The 14,663-nt window shown below is 42.1% G+C and overlaps 1 long non-coding RNA gene across 1 annotated transcript in view; it reads right to left on the bottom strand.

The window, feature by feature from the left end:
• LOC123743478 (uncharacterized) overlaps positions 1-14,281 on the bottom strand; it is a 49,701-nt gene extending 35,420 nt beyond the window's left edge. Inside the window, exon 1 of the long non-coding RNA XR_006770304.2 lies at positions 14,181-14,281. This is a non-coding gene — a long non-coding RNA (uncharacterized LOC123743478). The remainder of the gene's footprint in view (positions 1-14,180) is intronic.
• Between the last annotated feature and the right edge of the window lie 382 nt (positions 14,282-14,663).

Genomic DNA, 14,663 nt, shown 5'->3' with positions numbered 1-14,663 from the left:
AATGATAGGTGTGGCGCGAATTACAAATTCCTCAAAAATGCAAAAACTTAAATTTTTCAAACATATGACTATTTTACAGCATTTTAAAGACAAGACTCTCCTTTATCTAACCACACTGTCCGATTTCAAAAACGCTTTACAGCGAAAGCAAAACATTAGATTATGTCAGCAGAGTACCAAGCCAGAAATAATCAGACACCCATTTTTCAAGCTAGCATATAATGTCACAAAAAACAAAACCACAGCTAAATGCAGCACTAACCTTTGATGATCTTCATCAGATGACAACCCTAGGACATTATGTTATACAATGCATGCATGTTTTGTTCAATCAAGTTCATATTTATATCAAAAACCAGCTTTTTACATTAGCATGTGACGTTCAGAACTAGCATACCCCCCGCAAACATCCGGTGAATTTACTAAATTACTCACGATAAACGTTCACAAAAAACATAACAATTATTTTAAGAATTATAGATACAGAACTCCTCTATGCACTCGATATGTCCGATTTTAAAATAGCTTTTTGGTGAAAGCACATTTTGCAATATTCTCAGTAGATAGCCCAGCCATCACGGCTAGCCATTTAGACACCGACCAAGTTTAGCCCTGATCAAACTCCGATTTACTATTACAAAAGTTTCATTACCTTTGTTGTCTTCATCAGAATGCACTCCCAGGACTGCTACTTCAATAACAAATGTTGGTTTGGTCCAAAATAATCCATCGTTATATCCGAATAGCAGCGTTTTGTTCGTGCGTTCCAGACACTATCCGAAATGGTAAAGAAGGGTCGTGCGCATGGCGCAATTCGTGACAAAAAAATTCTAAATATTCCATTACCGTACATCGAAGCATGTCAAACGCTGTTTAAAATCAATTTTTATGCCATTTTTCTCGTAGAAAAGCGATAATATTCTGACCGGGAATCTCCTTTTCGGCAAACAGAGGAAGAAATCACAAAGACGGGGGCCGCCAGGTCACGCGCCTAAGCCCATTGTCCCTTGATCGGCCACTTGAGAAAGGCGATAATGTGTTTCAGCCTGGGGCTGGGATGACGACATTCAGGTTTTTCCCAGGCTCTGAGCGCCTATGGACGACGTAGGAAGTGTCACGTTAGAGCAGAGATCCTTAGTAAAAGATAGAGATGGCAAAGAAGTTCCAGAAATGGTCAGACAGGCCACTTCCTGTAAAGGAATCTCTCAGGTTTTGACCTGCCATTTGAGTTCTGTTATACTCATAGACACCATTCAAACAGTTTTAGAAACTTTAGGGTGTTTTCTATCCATATATAATAAGTATATGCATATTCTAGTTACTGGGTAGGATTAGTAACCAGATTAAATCGGGTACGTTTTTTATCCAGCCGTGAAAATACTGCCCCCTAGCCATAAGAGGTTAATAAAACCAGTTGGAAATATGCTTGGGAACGTAATGAGTATGTATGTCTGTTCGGTTGTCATCTGAGACATTATGACTGATGACAGGACCACATAAACTGTATCTGAGAAAGTATACGCCCTCTAGTTATCAGAGTCACATGGAATTGTTATGCAATTGAAATGTTTGATATTGAAAATGTTTGTTAGGAGATGAAATGTAATTTTAGCTTCCGAATTAGAGATTTGGGTTTTCATAAGGAAAGTGCCCTGCTCGATCAGTGGCCCAACCCTGTGAAGAGACAGGGGTTATAAACGATGAAACACCTCCCTCCCCCTCTCCACTATATAATCCTTTGACGAAAAGATAACCACGTTGTTCCAGTACGGGAGGTCTGCAGCCTCTACGTTAGAAGGACACACATGTCAAGTACAGAACTAAGCCAACCTCGGCGTGAGCTTTGGTGGCGAATGGTATGACCTTTGAGCTTATTCACTACAGAAGTGCTACTTCCTAGCCGTTGAGTTAGCAGCGGCCGCTGCTTACGTGGGCTAGGAAAGGACGGACGACGGATCCAGTCCAACAGACGGACGAAGATACCACCACTTATCCAATTTACCACCAGAGACATTCTTAAGAGTTTACAGGAAGATCTGTTGGCCAACCCGGCCAGCATCTACGACCAATCTACCGAAGCGCAGCTCAGAGTAAATATTTATTGCATTTTCCTTTTCCAAATGGGCGGTAATTTAGAATGCATAAGATAATGTATTTACGATAGCATAGCTGCTGTTTCTCTGTTCCTAAATCTTCCCGCTCTTTCATTCAAGCCCAACCCCCTTTCCTTTGTGTAACCAGCTTTCATACAGGTTCCGTTCACCAGGGACGTTTTCTGTATGACATCATTGTATTCTGTGTATTTGTAATTCTGTGTGATTAGTTAGGTATTTAGTAAATAAATAATTAAACCCAATTTGGTATTGCTGATTCAACTTGTTAGCCAGGGTTCGTGAAGATAACCAAGAATTTACAACTTTCATTATGAGACTGAAAATAAGACAAGGGTTAACATTGACTGCTATCGATGTAAAATATTACGAAGTATTTTAAGAGTTTATTCGGAAGATAACGGCTCGATAAACGTTCTTCCGTGGTGCCACGACTTTCTAGTTAATTACATTTACATGATTAGCTTAATCAGGTAATATTAATTATAGAGAAATCATTTTATAAGTTAGCATGTCATATCACTTAATCCGGCATAGCCAAAGACACGACACATGTTTTGTTCAATCAAGTTCATATTTATATCAAAAACCAGCTTTTTACATTAGCATGTGACGTTCAGAACTAGCATTCCCACCGAACACTTCCGGTGAATTTACTAAATTAGATTTTAAAATAGCTTTTCGGTGAAAGCACATTTTGCAATATTCTGAGTAGATAGCTCGCCATCACAGGCTAGCTATTTTGACACCCACCAAGTTTGACCCTCACCAAACTCAGATTTACTATAAGAAAAATTGGATTACCTTTGCTGTTCTTCGTCATAATGCACTCCCAGGACTTCTACTTCAATAACAAATGTTGGTTTGGTTCAAAATAATCCATAGTTATATCCAAATAGCGGCGTTTTGTTCGTTTGTACGTTTTTTATCCGGCCGTGAAAATACTGCCCCCTATCCATAACAGGCTAACAGCTATTTTCTGGATTTTGATAACTAGTGGGTATAGTCCTAATTCTGCTCTGTATGGATTGTTTGGGGTTTTGTGTTGTACTGTACACAAAGTATATTTTTGCAGAATTCTGCATGCAAAGTCTCACTTGGGTGTTTGTCCCATTTTGTGAATTATTGGTTAGTGAGTGGACCACAGATCTCACAACCATAGAGGGCAATGAGTTCTATAACTGAATGAAGTATTTTTAACCAGATCCTAATTGGGATGTTGAGATGTATGTTCCTTTTGATAGCTTAGATCGTTCACAGCCTTGTGGGAGTTACCTGTGGTGTTGATGTTTAGGCCAAGGTAGGTATAATTATTTGTGTGCTCTAGAGCAGGCATTCCCAAACTGGGGTACGCGCAATGCTGTTGGGGGTACGCCAAATAAAAATGTGATTCACGTACCAGCTCTACTGGTAGTACTGCTACTACCAGCAGTACCACTACTACCAGCAGTACCACACCTGCAACTGTCGATGACACAAGTTGACCTGCTTCCATGAGCACATTCAACGCTAGCATCAGTAATTCTACATTTGTCTTTAGCCCAGCTAGCATGGACACTGACAATTGTGAAACTGATTCAGCCGAAGAACTACTGCCCCCTTATCCGGGAAAGCACCGAACAACAGACAGGGACGATGGATCATCGAAGAGGCGCAAATATGATGACAACAACATTGATTTGGGGTTCACTTATATTGGGAGTAGTGCCTTTCCTCAGCTACAGTGTGTTATATGTGCAAAAATGAAACTTTCACTCTGCGCAGAGATTAAAAGAGAGAGATTAAAAAACAAAACATGCCAAACAACATTGATTCACGACGCATCAGTGACATGGCAGGAGACGTTTTGAAACAATTACTGCTTCGCATACAAGCCAGTGAATTCTATGAGTTACAGATAGATGAGTCAACAGACGTGGCGAGCCTGGCACAGCTCCTGGTACATGTCGGTTACGTTTATGGGGGGTCAATCAAGGAAGACATCCTCTTCTGCAAACCACTGGAAATGAGGACAACAGGAGAGGACATTTATAAAGTACTGGATAGCTTTGTGACATCAAATGGACTTTGGTGGTCAAGATGTGTTGGTATCTGTACTGATGGCGCAAAAGCCATGACAGGGAGACATAGTGGAGTGGTAATGCACGTACAAGCAGTTGCTCCCTACGCCACTTGGGTACACTGCAGCATCCACCAAGAGGCTCTTGCTGCCAAAGGAATGCCTGACAGCTTGAAAGACGTTTTGGACACTACAGTGAAAATGGTTAACCTCTTGGGGCTAGGTGGGACGCTAGCGTGCCACCTGTGGTGCACTCCATCAACAGCAGGTGCATTTCAAGAGCGGCAAATTTGAATCCAAATAAATGTCAAAATTCAAATTTTTCAAAAATACAACTATGTTACACCATTTGAAAGATAAACATCTCCTTAATCTAACCACGTTTTACGATTTCAAAAAGGTTTTACGGCGAAAGCATAAATTTAGAGTATGTTAGGACAGTACATTTACAAGAGTTGTGTGTAATGTTTTGTCAAGTCAAAGACAGGGTCACCAAAACCATAAAACCAGCTAAAATGATACACTAACCTTTTACAATCTCCATCAGATGACACTCCTAGGACATTATGTTAGACAATGCATGCATTTTTAGTTCTATCAAGTTCATATTTATATACAAAAACAGCGTTTTACTATGGCATTGATGTTGAGGAAATCGTTTCCCTCCAATAACCGGCAGTCAAGTCAGCGTCAGAAATTAAATAATTAAAATTAGAAAACATTGGTAAAATATTATATTGTCATTTAAAGAATTATAGATTTACATCTTTTGAACGCAATCAACTTGCCAGATTTAAAAATAACCTTACTGGGAAATCACACTTTGCAATAATCTGAGCACTGTGCCCAGAAAAATACGCGTTGCGATACAGACTAGACGTCATGTTGGGGAGATCTAAAATCGAAAATACTATGTAAATAATCCATTACCTTTGATTCTCTTCATCAGATGTCACTTCCAGGTATCACAGGTCCATAACGAATGTAGTTTTGTTCAAAAAAGCTCATCATTTATGTCCAAAAATCTCCGTCTCGTTAGCACATGATGTAAGCCAGCCGGACTTCTCGTCATGAACGAGGGGAAAAAATATATTTCCGTTCGTTCAAACATGTCAAACGTTGTATAGCATAAATCATTAGGGCCTTTTTTAACCAGAACATGAATAATATTCAAGGTGGACGAATGCATAGCCTTTTATAACGTATTGGAACGAGGGTACCCAACATGAAGTAGCGCGCCAGGTGTCTAATGGGACATCACCGTTCCATGGCTCTTGTTCGGTCAGATCTCCCTCCAGAAGACTCAAAACACTTTGTAAAGGCTGGTGACATCTAGTGGAAGCAATAGGAAGTGCCAAAATATTCCTAAACCCCTGTGTTTTTCAATGGGAGAGGTTTAAAGTCAATACAACACATCAGGTATCCACTTCCTGTCAGAAAATGTCTCAGGGTTTTGCCTGCCAAATGAGTTCTGTTATACTCACAGACACCATTCAAACAGTTTTGGAAACTTTAGAGTGTTTTCTATCCATATATAATAAGTATATGCATATTCTAGTTACTGGGTAGGATTAGTAACCAGATTAAATCGGGTACATTTTTTTTATCCAGACGTGCAAATGCTGCCCCCTAGACCCAACAGGTTAACTTTGTTAAAGCAAGGCCCCTGAACTCCCGTGTATTTTCTGCACTATGCAATGCTATGGGCAGCTTTTACAACATACAGAAGTGCGCTGGTTATCAAGGGGCAAAGTATTGACAAATTTTTTTGAATTGAGAGACAAGCTTAAAGTTTTTTTTACTGACCATCATTTGATGACGAGTTTCTCACATGACTGGTCTATCTGGGTGATTTTTTTTCTCGCCTGAATGATCTGAATCTAGGATTACACGGAATCTCCACAACTATATTCAATGTGCGGGACAAAACACACAGGTCTTTCCATCATTGTATGATTTTTTGTGTGCAAATGAACTCAAGCTTATGGACAATGTCAAATGTGATATAGCAAAGCACCTGAGTGAGTTGGGTGAGCAATTGCACAGGTACTTTCCCGAAACGGATGACACAAACAACTGGATTCATTATACCTTTCATGCCCTGCCTACAGTTCACTTATCGATATCTGAACAAAAGAGCCTCATTGATATTTCAACAAGCGGTTCTGTGAAAATGTAATTTAATCAGAAGCCACTGCCATATTCCTGGTTTGGGCTGCGCTCAGAGTATCCTGCCTTGCCCTTTGCAACCACGTACCTATGTGAGAGTGGATTCTCGGCCCTCACTAGCATGAAAACTAAGTACAGGCACAGACAGTGTGTGGAAAATGATTTAAAATGAACAAAAATGACATTTCCTTATGCTGAAAAGGTCAGTACAGCCCTACCTTTACCATCACATAAAATGGCTAAAATTAGAATCAGGTGCACCAAAAAAAGGGGCAAATGATTAGAAAATCATTAGAGAGTAACTTGGGAGCGTTCAGCCTTCGATAAAGATTAGAAACTTGGTCTGGTTTGGTCTTAATCATATTGGTGTGTGGTAATACATCATGCCAAGATCAAAATACATATCTGAGGCTCTCAGAAGAAAGATTATTGATGCCCATAAGTCTGGGAGGGGTTACAAATCCATTTCCAATAAGTTCAAAGGACATCGTTCCACTCGCCAATGGATCATCTAGAAATTGAGAAAATTCCAGAATACTGGAAATCTACCTAGGACAGGTCATCCCACCAAATTCAGCTCAAGACCTGACCGAAAGATGCTCATAGAAGTCTCTAAGAATCCCAGGGTAACATCAAGGGATCTACAGGCCTCTCTTGCCACAATCAATGTCGAAGTGCATGAGTCAACTGTCAGAAAGAAACTCCATAAATTTGGCCTACATGGGAGGTCAGGAAGGGAAAAGCCTCTGCTCTCAAAAAAGAACATCAAGACATGACTGACTTTTGCCAGACAATACCTGTGTAAAACTACTGGAACAAGTGCTCTGGACAGATGAGTCGAAGGTGGAGTTGTTTGGCCGCAATGCCAGACGCCATGTTTGGCGAAAATGAAACACTGCCTTTGAGCAAACCTCATACCAACCGTAAAGCATGGAGGGGGTGACATTATGGTTTGGAGCTGCTTTGCTGCCTGAGGGCCAACTTGCCTTCTTTGAGTCAAACATGAAATCCATATTGTACCAGAGCATTATTGAGTAGAATTTAAGGCCATCTGTCAAAAATCTGAAGCTGAACAGAACATGGATCTTTCAACAGGACAATGATCCAAAGCACACAAGCAAAGCTACAACAGAATGGTTCAAAAATATGAAATGGAGGGTTATGGAATGGCCAAGTCAAAGCCCAGATCTCAATCCTGTCGAAATGCTGTGCGGGAACTTGAAGCGGGCCATGCATGCCCTCGAACATGTCACAGTTGAAGCAGCACTGTAAAGAGGATTGGGCAAAAATATTTCCCAGTCTATGTAAGAGACAGTTACAAGAAACGTCTAGATGAAGTTATTTTAGTCAAAGGGGGCAACACCCTGTACTTGTACTTGTACCTGTACTTATTTTGTACGCACTATGGAATTTTATTTCTGTTGATTGCGAAGTATAGTCTTACAGTATAATTTGTTAAATTAGGTTACACTAAAAAGAAATACAACTTTCCAGGTGGTGTACTTACTTTTTCACATGACTGTATGTTTTCCCCCAACACTGCTTTCCATCCATTGGTATAGCAGACCCTCATGCCAAATTGAATCAAAAGCTTTTGGGGAATCAACAAAGCATGGGAAGACTTGGCTTTGTTTGGTTTTGTTTGTTTGTCAATATGGGTGTGCAGGGTGTATACGTGGTCTGTCATACGGTATTTTGGAAAGAAGCCAATTTGACATATACTCAGGAAATTGTTTTCACTGAGGAAATGTTGGAGTTTGCTGTTAATGATACTGCAAAAGATTTTTCCGAGATTGCTGTTGGTTCCACTGTAATTATTGATTTGAAATTTGTCTACACTTTTGTGGATTTGGGTAATTAGACCTTGGTTCCAAATATTGGGGAAGATACCAGTGCTGAGGATAATGTTGAATAGTTTAATAATAGCCCATTCGAATTTGTGGTATGTATATTTTATCATTTAGTTTAGTATACCATCAACACCACAGGCCTTTTTGGGTTGGAGAGTTTGTATTTTGTCCTGTAGCTCATCCAATGTAAATTGGAGAATCAGGTGGGTTCTGATAGTATTAAACAATTTCTCATTGTTATTAGTTTTCTTAGGTTTTCTGCCAGAATTTACATTTGATATGTCAGCTGATATGTAAAATATATTGTTCAGGCTTTCTACTGCTAAGTTTACACCTTCACTATTGCAGGATAACATTTTGTCCAGGAAGTTGTCTTGGAGGGATTGGATTTGTTGTTGGCCAATAGTTTTTCGGTAGGTTTCTACACTACCCTCCTTCCATCTACAGCATTTCTTAATAGTATTGCAGTTTGTTTGGCTTCGATGCCTGATTTTGCTGTGATCTGAAAGTGGTGTTAGTGGGCTGACTGTGAACGCGCTGAGAGACTTTGGGTTGAGGTTAGTGATGAGGTAGTCTACCGTACTACTGCCAAGAGATCAATCAATCAATTAATCAATCAAATGTATTTATGAAGCCCTTTTTACATCAGCTGATGTCACAAAGTGCTGTACAGAAACCTAGACTAAAACCCCAAAAGCAAGCAATGCAGGTGTAGAAGCAAGGTGAGCTATAGGTGTACCTACTGTAGGAGTCATCTCGAAGCCTACCATTGACTATGTACAGACCCAACATGCGACAGAGCTGCAGGAGTTGTGACTCGTTTCTGTTGGTTATGTTGTTGTAGTTGTGTCTAGGGGGTGCAAGAGGGGGAGGGAATGCTGTCACCTCCAGATAGGTGTAACTCTCTCTCTCTCTCTCTCTTGCTCTCTCGCACTCTCTCTCTTTCAGTTCATCCTGGGAGTGTATTGTAGTTGAGAGGCTGTGTGGAGGGCTTTGTCCTTACATATTTGTATTTTCTATGGTGGACGGTTAACACACTGATAATTTAGTGGTACTCACTGTTTTTTCTCAAAGTTAGGGAGGAAGAGGACAGAGTTGTAGTTTCCTGGGGTTTGAACGGTGTAGTGTGCGCAACGGATTCAAAGCCTAGAGAGGAGGAGACGCTGTCATTATGGCATGGATTCAGGTGTGTTCCTGAGAAGGGATTTAAGGTGGATGAGGTTCTGCTTGCAGTCGACGAACAGGTAGGAGCTAAAGTTATACATTCTGCATCCAGAATGAACAAAGCTATGGTTGTGTTCATGAAAATAGTAAATTTAGTGGGTAGGCTAATTACAAGTAAAATATTTGTAAGGGATATGTTGGTGCCGATTTGTCCTATTTTGATTCCTTCGACAATGGTTATACAAATAATCCAGAAAAACGCATGTCAAAAATGTTATAAATTGATTAGCATGTTAATGAGGGAAATAAGTATTTGACCCCCTCTCAACCAGAAAGATTTCTGGCTCCCAGGTGTCTTTTATACAGGTAACGAGCTGAGATTAGGAGCACACTCTTAAAGGGAGTGCTCCTAATCTCAGTTTGTTACCTGTATAAAAGACATCTGTCCACAGAAGCAATCGATCAATCAGATTCCAAACTCTCCACCATGGTCAAGACCAAAGAGCTCTCCAAGGATGTCAGGGACAAGACTGTAGACCTACACAAGGCTGGAATGGGCTACAAGACCATCGCCAAGTAGATTGGTGAGAAGGTGACAACAGTTGGTGCGATTATTCGCAAATGGAAGAAACATGCGCACTGCTGAGGAGAACTGACGGATTAGGGATGGACCGGCAGCTGTTCCTCATGAGGCTGGAGAGGCTGAGTACAGCAGGTCTCTCTGATTTTTACTCTCCGGTGCTGAGGGCCTGGCACCTGCTAAGGCCCACACAAGAAGAGCCTGGACTGTGGGAGGAGACTATCTTCCACAACCCAGCCATCCTTTTGAGATTGATTCAGTCGGCCACCATGCAGAGGCGACTGATGGCAACGGGTTTACTAAGGCTGGGTGACCTGCGGCTGCTGGAGGAGGGGTGGAAAACCCCGGAAGTCCTGGCACAACGAACATCTCTTAGGCTGCTGGAGAGATTCCTGGGGGAGATCCAGGAGGCACTATCTGAGCCGGAAAGGGGGTGTTTGAGCGGCCAAAGGGGGAGTGGCCACTAATATTTCCACCACTGCAGGTGACGGCAGAGACTGGGGACTGGCAAGGGGGTCTGGAGGACTTGTTAGATTTTAACACTCCGAGCCTGGGGAAGTTTGAGGGGGTGGGAGGTAAAGCCCTCTACAACCTCTGCATTAAGGTAAGGAACATTAGGAGCCTAACAGGAGTGAAGGCACCTCCGTGGCTGGGGGTATGTGGGGCGGAGAGTATGGTGGGTTTTAGAACTCACAGTACCAAAGAGGTTAGGGGACCTCCAGTGGAGGGTTCTACCCTGTGCACCAGCTTAATGCCATTAATGTCTCTGTTGGAATATCTGTGTGAGAAGTTGGGGGTGGAGTATACTGTCAGGATGTTTATGAGGTACAGGTATTCGAATAAGGAAAAGGTGTGTGTTGTTGAATTTTCTGTTTGCTCAGGCAAAGTAGGCTATTTGGCTAACAAAGAGGAACAGGGTCAACGGTGGGGGGATAACAGACCCTTTACTATTATTTAATGGGAAGGTCTCTGCGTGCCTTATGGTGGAATTTGAGTTCTATAAATGATTAAATGTGTGGATGTGTTTAAGGAGATATGGTGTGTTGGGGGGGGGGCGGCTGTCTGTATACCTGGGGAGGATGGGTTGGAAATACGGTTCTAGAAGTGGTGTGGTTTTGGTTATTGTGATGTGGGGTGTTGTTATGTATCATGGGGTAGAGGGAAAGATGAGTATGCAGTACAGGGGATATTTGTTTTTTAAAGGGGGGTGGGGTGGTGGTGAAGTTCTAATGAACTGAGGATGTACTGTGCCTTGCGAAAGTATTAACCCCATTGGCATTTGTCCAATTTTGTTGCCTTACAGAAAACTTGAACATGCATAACAATTCACCCCCCATAGTAAATACTTTGTAGAGCCACCTTTTGCAGAAATTACAGCTGAAAGTCTCTTGGGGTATGTCTCTACAGTGAGGGAAAAAAGTATTTGATCCCCTGCTGATTGTGTACGATTTTGTAAGTATTTGACCCCTCTGCAAAACATGACTTAGTACTTGGTGGCAAAACCCTTGTTGGCAATCGCAGAGGTCAGACGTTTCTTGTAGTTGGCCACCAGGTTTGCACACATCTCAGGAGGGATTTTGTCCCACTCCTCTTTGCAGATCTTCTCCAAGTCATTAAGGTTTCGAGGCTGACGTTTGGCAACTCGAACCTTCAGCTCTTTCCACAGATTTTCTATTGGATTAATTTCTGGCGATTGGCTAGGCCACTCCAGGACCTTAATGTGCTTCTTCTTGAGCCACTCCTTTGTTGCCTTGGCTGTGTGTTTTGGGTCATTGTCATGCTGGAATACCCATCCACGACCCATTTTCAATGCCCTGGCTGAGGGAAGGAGGTTCTCACCCAAGAATTGATGCTACATGGCCCCGTCCATCGTCCCTTTGATGCGGTGAAGTTGTCCTGTCCCCTTAGCAGAAAAACACCCCCAAAGCATAATGTTTCCACCTCCATGTTTGACGGTGGGGATGGTGTTCTTGGGGTCATAGGCAGCATTCCTCCTCCTCCAAACACGGCGAGTTGAGTTGATGCCAAAGAGCTCCATTTTGGTCTCATCTGACCACAACACTTTCACCCATTTGTCCTCTGAATCATTCAGATGTTCATTGGCAAACTTCAGAGGGCATGTATATGTGCTTTTTTTTAGCAGGGGGACCTTGCGGGCGCTGCAGGATTTCAGTCCTTCACGGCGTAGTGTGTTACCAATTGTTTTCTTGGTGACTTTGGTCCCAGCTGCCTTGAAATCATTGACAAGATCCTCCCGTGTAGTTCTGGGCTGATTCCTCACCGTTCTCATGATCATTGCAACTCCACGAGGTGAGTTGTGGGGCTCCATCTTGCATGGAGCCCCAGGCCGAGAGAGATTGACAGTTCTTTTGTGTTTCTTCCATTTGCGAATAATCGCACCAACTGTTGTCACCTTCTCACCAAGCTGCTTGGCGATGGTCTTGTAGCCCATTCCAGCCTTGTGTAGGTCTACAGTCTTGTCCCTGACATCCTTGGAGAGCTCTTTCGTCTTGGCCATGGTGGAGAGTTTGGAATCTGATTGATTGCTTCTGTGGACAGGTAACAAGCTGAGATTAGGAGCACTCCCTTTAAGAGTGTGCGCCTAATCTCAGCTCGTTACCTGTATAAAAGACAACTGGCAGCCAGAAATCTTTCTGATAGAGAGGGGGTCAAATACTTATTTCCCTCATTAAAATGCAAACAATTTATAACATTTTTGACATGCGTTTTTCTGGAATTTTTTGTTGTTATTCTGTCTCTCACTGTTCAAATAAACCTACCAATAAATTATATACTGATCATTTCTTTGTCAGTGGGCAAATGTACAACATCAGCAGGGGATGAAATACTTTTTTCCCTCACTATATAAGCTTGGCACATCTAGCCACTGTGATTTTTGCCCATTCTTCAAGGCAAAACTGCTCCAGCTCCTTCAAGTTGGATTGGTTCTGCTGGTGTACAGCAATCTTTAAATCATACCACAGATTGTCAATTGGATTGAGATCTGGGCTTTGATTAGGCCATTCCTAGACATTGAAATGTTTCCCCTTAGACCACTCGAGTGTTGCTTTAGGTGTATGCTTAGGGTCATTGTCCTGCTGGAAGGTGAACCTCCGTCCCAGTCTCAAATCTCTCGAAGACTGAAACAGAATTTCCCTGAATTTAGCGCCATCCATCAACCCTTAAATTCTAACCAGTTTCCCAGTCCCTGCCGATGAAAAATATCCCCATGGCATGATGCTGCCACCACCATGCTTCACTGTGGGGATGGTGTTCTCGTGGTGATTAGAGGTGTTGGGTTAGCGCCAGACATAGCGTTTTCCTTGATTGCCAAAAAGCTCAAGTTTAGTCTCATCTGACCAGAGTACCTTCTTCCATATGTTTGGGGAGTCTCCCACATGCCTTTTGGCGAACACCAAACATGTTTGCTTATTTTTTTCTGGCCACTCGTAAAGCCCAGCTCTGTGGAGTGTACGGCTTAGAGTGGTCCTATGGACAGATACTCCAATCTTCGCTGTGGAGTTTTGCAGCTCCTTCAGGGTTATCTTTAGCCTCTTTATTGCCTCTCTGATTAATGCTCTACTTGCCTTGTCTGTGAGTTTTGGTGGGCGGCCATCTCTTGGCAGGTTTGTTGTGGTGCCCTATTCTTTCCATTTTTTATAATGGATTTAAATGGTGCTCTGTGGGATGTTCAAAGTTTCAGATAATTTTTTATAACCCAACCCTGCTCTGTACTTCTCCACAACTTTGTCCCTGGCCTGTTTGGAGAGCTCCTTTGTCTTCATGGTACCGCTTGCTTGGGGGTGCCCCTTGCTTAGTGGTGTTGCAGACTCTGGGGCCTTTCAAAACAGTTGTATAAATACTTTGATCATGTGACAGATCATGTGACACTTAGATTGCGCACAGGTGGACTTTATTTAACTAATTATGTGACTTCTGAATGTAATTGGTTGCACCAGATCTTATTTAGGTGCTTCAGATCAAAGGGGGTGAATACATATGCATGCACCGCTTTTCTGTTTTTAATTTGTTAGAATCTTTTTAAACAAGTTATTGTTTTCATTTCACTACACCAATATGGACTATTTTGTGTATGTATTCACTACCTGAAATCCAAATAATAATCAATTTAAATTACAGGTTGTAAAGCAACAACATAGGAAAAACGCTAAGGGTTCTGAATACTTTTGCAAGGCACTGTATCATTAAATAAAAACAAAACGTTTTCAACAAATTGTCTCTCTCACCTTATCAGAAGCCAGAAAGCAACAGCATCCTCCCTGTCTCTCTCTCTCTTCTGCTCTCTCTCTCTCTGGGACCAGTCCTCTGGGCCTTGATAGATATATCTGCCACCAGAAAAAAAAATGACGAGGGTCTTGTTATATATCTATAGATTCATCATAACCAGAGAGGAAACTAACTCCCATGTGTTTTAATTTGCCTTTAAGAGCGTTCCCCCACTGCTGGGCCCAAGGCTTTTAATAGTGATTCACTTGGCGGTGATTGCAGGTCATTACCCTGCGATAGGAAGAGAGCCAGTAACGAGAGGAGGCTTAATGGCCGAGAGAGAGGAGAGCCGTAAACGATAGAGACGGCTTCCAATCCCCCTACACCCCCCTCTTCCATTCTCACATGGCTTTTATGAATAGCCTATCCAAACGGCGTTTGTTTAAACCTCCATTAGAATCAAAAAGGTGGCAATCTTCTTAATCAAACCTAATTTATTAAAA

The sequence above is a fragment of the Salmo salar genome, chromosome 01 (assembly GCF_965601325.2).
Source record: "Salmo salar chromosome 01, fSalSal1, whole genome shotgun sequence".
Classification (NCBI taxonomy): Eukaryota; Metazoa; Chordata; class Actinopteri; order Salmoniformes; family Salmonidae; genus Salmo; species Salmo salar.
The sequence above is the reverse complement of the archived record's forward strand: the minus strand, read 5'-3'. Positions and strand labels throughout refer to the sequence as shown.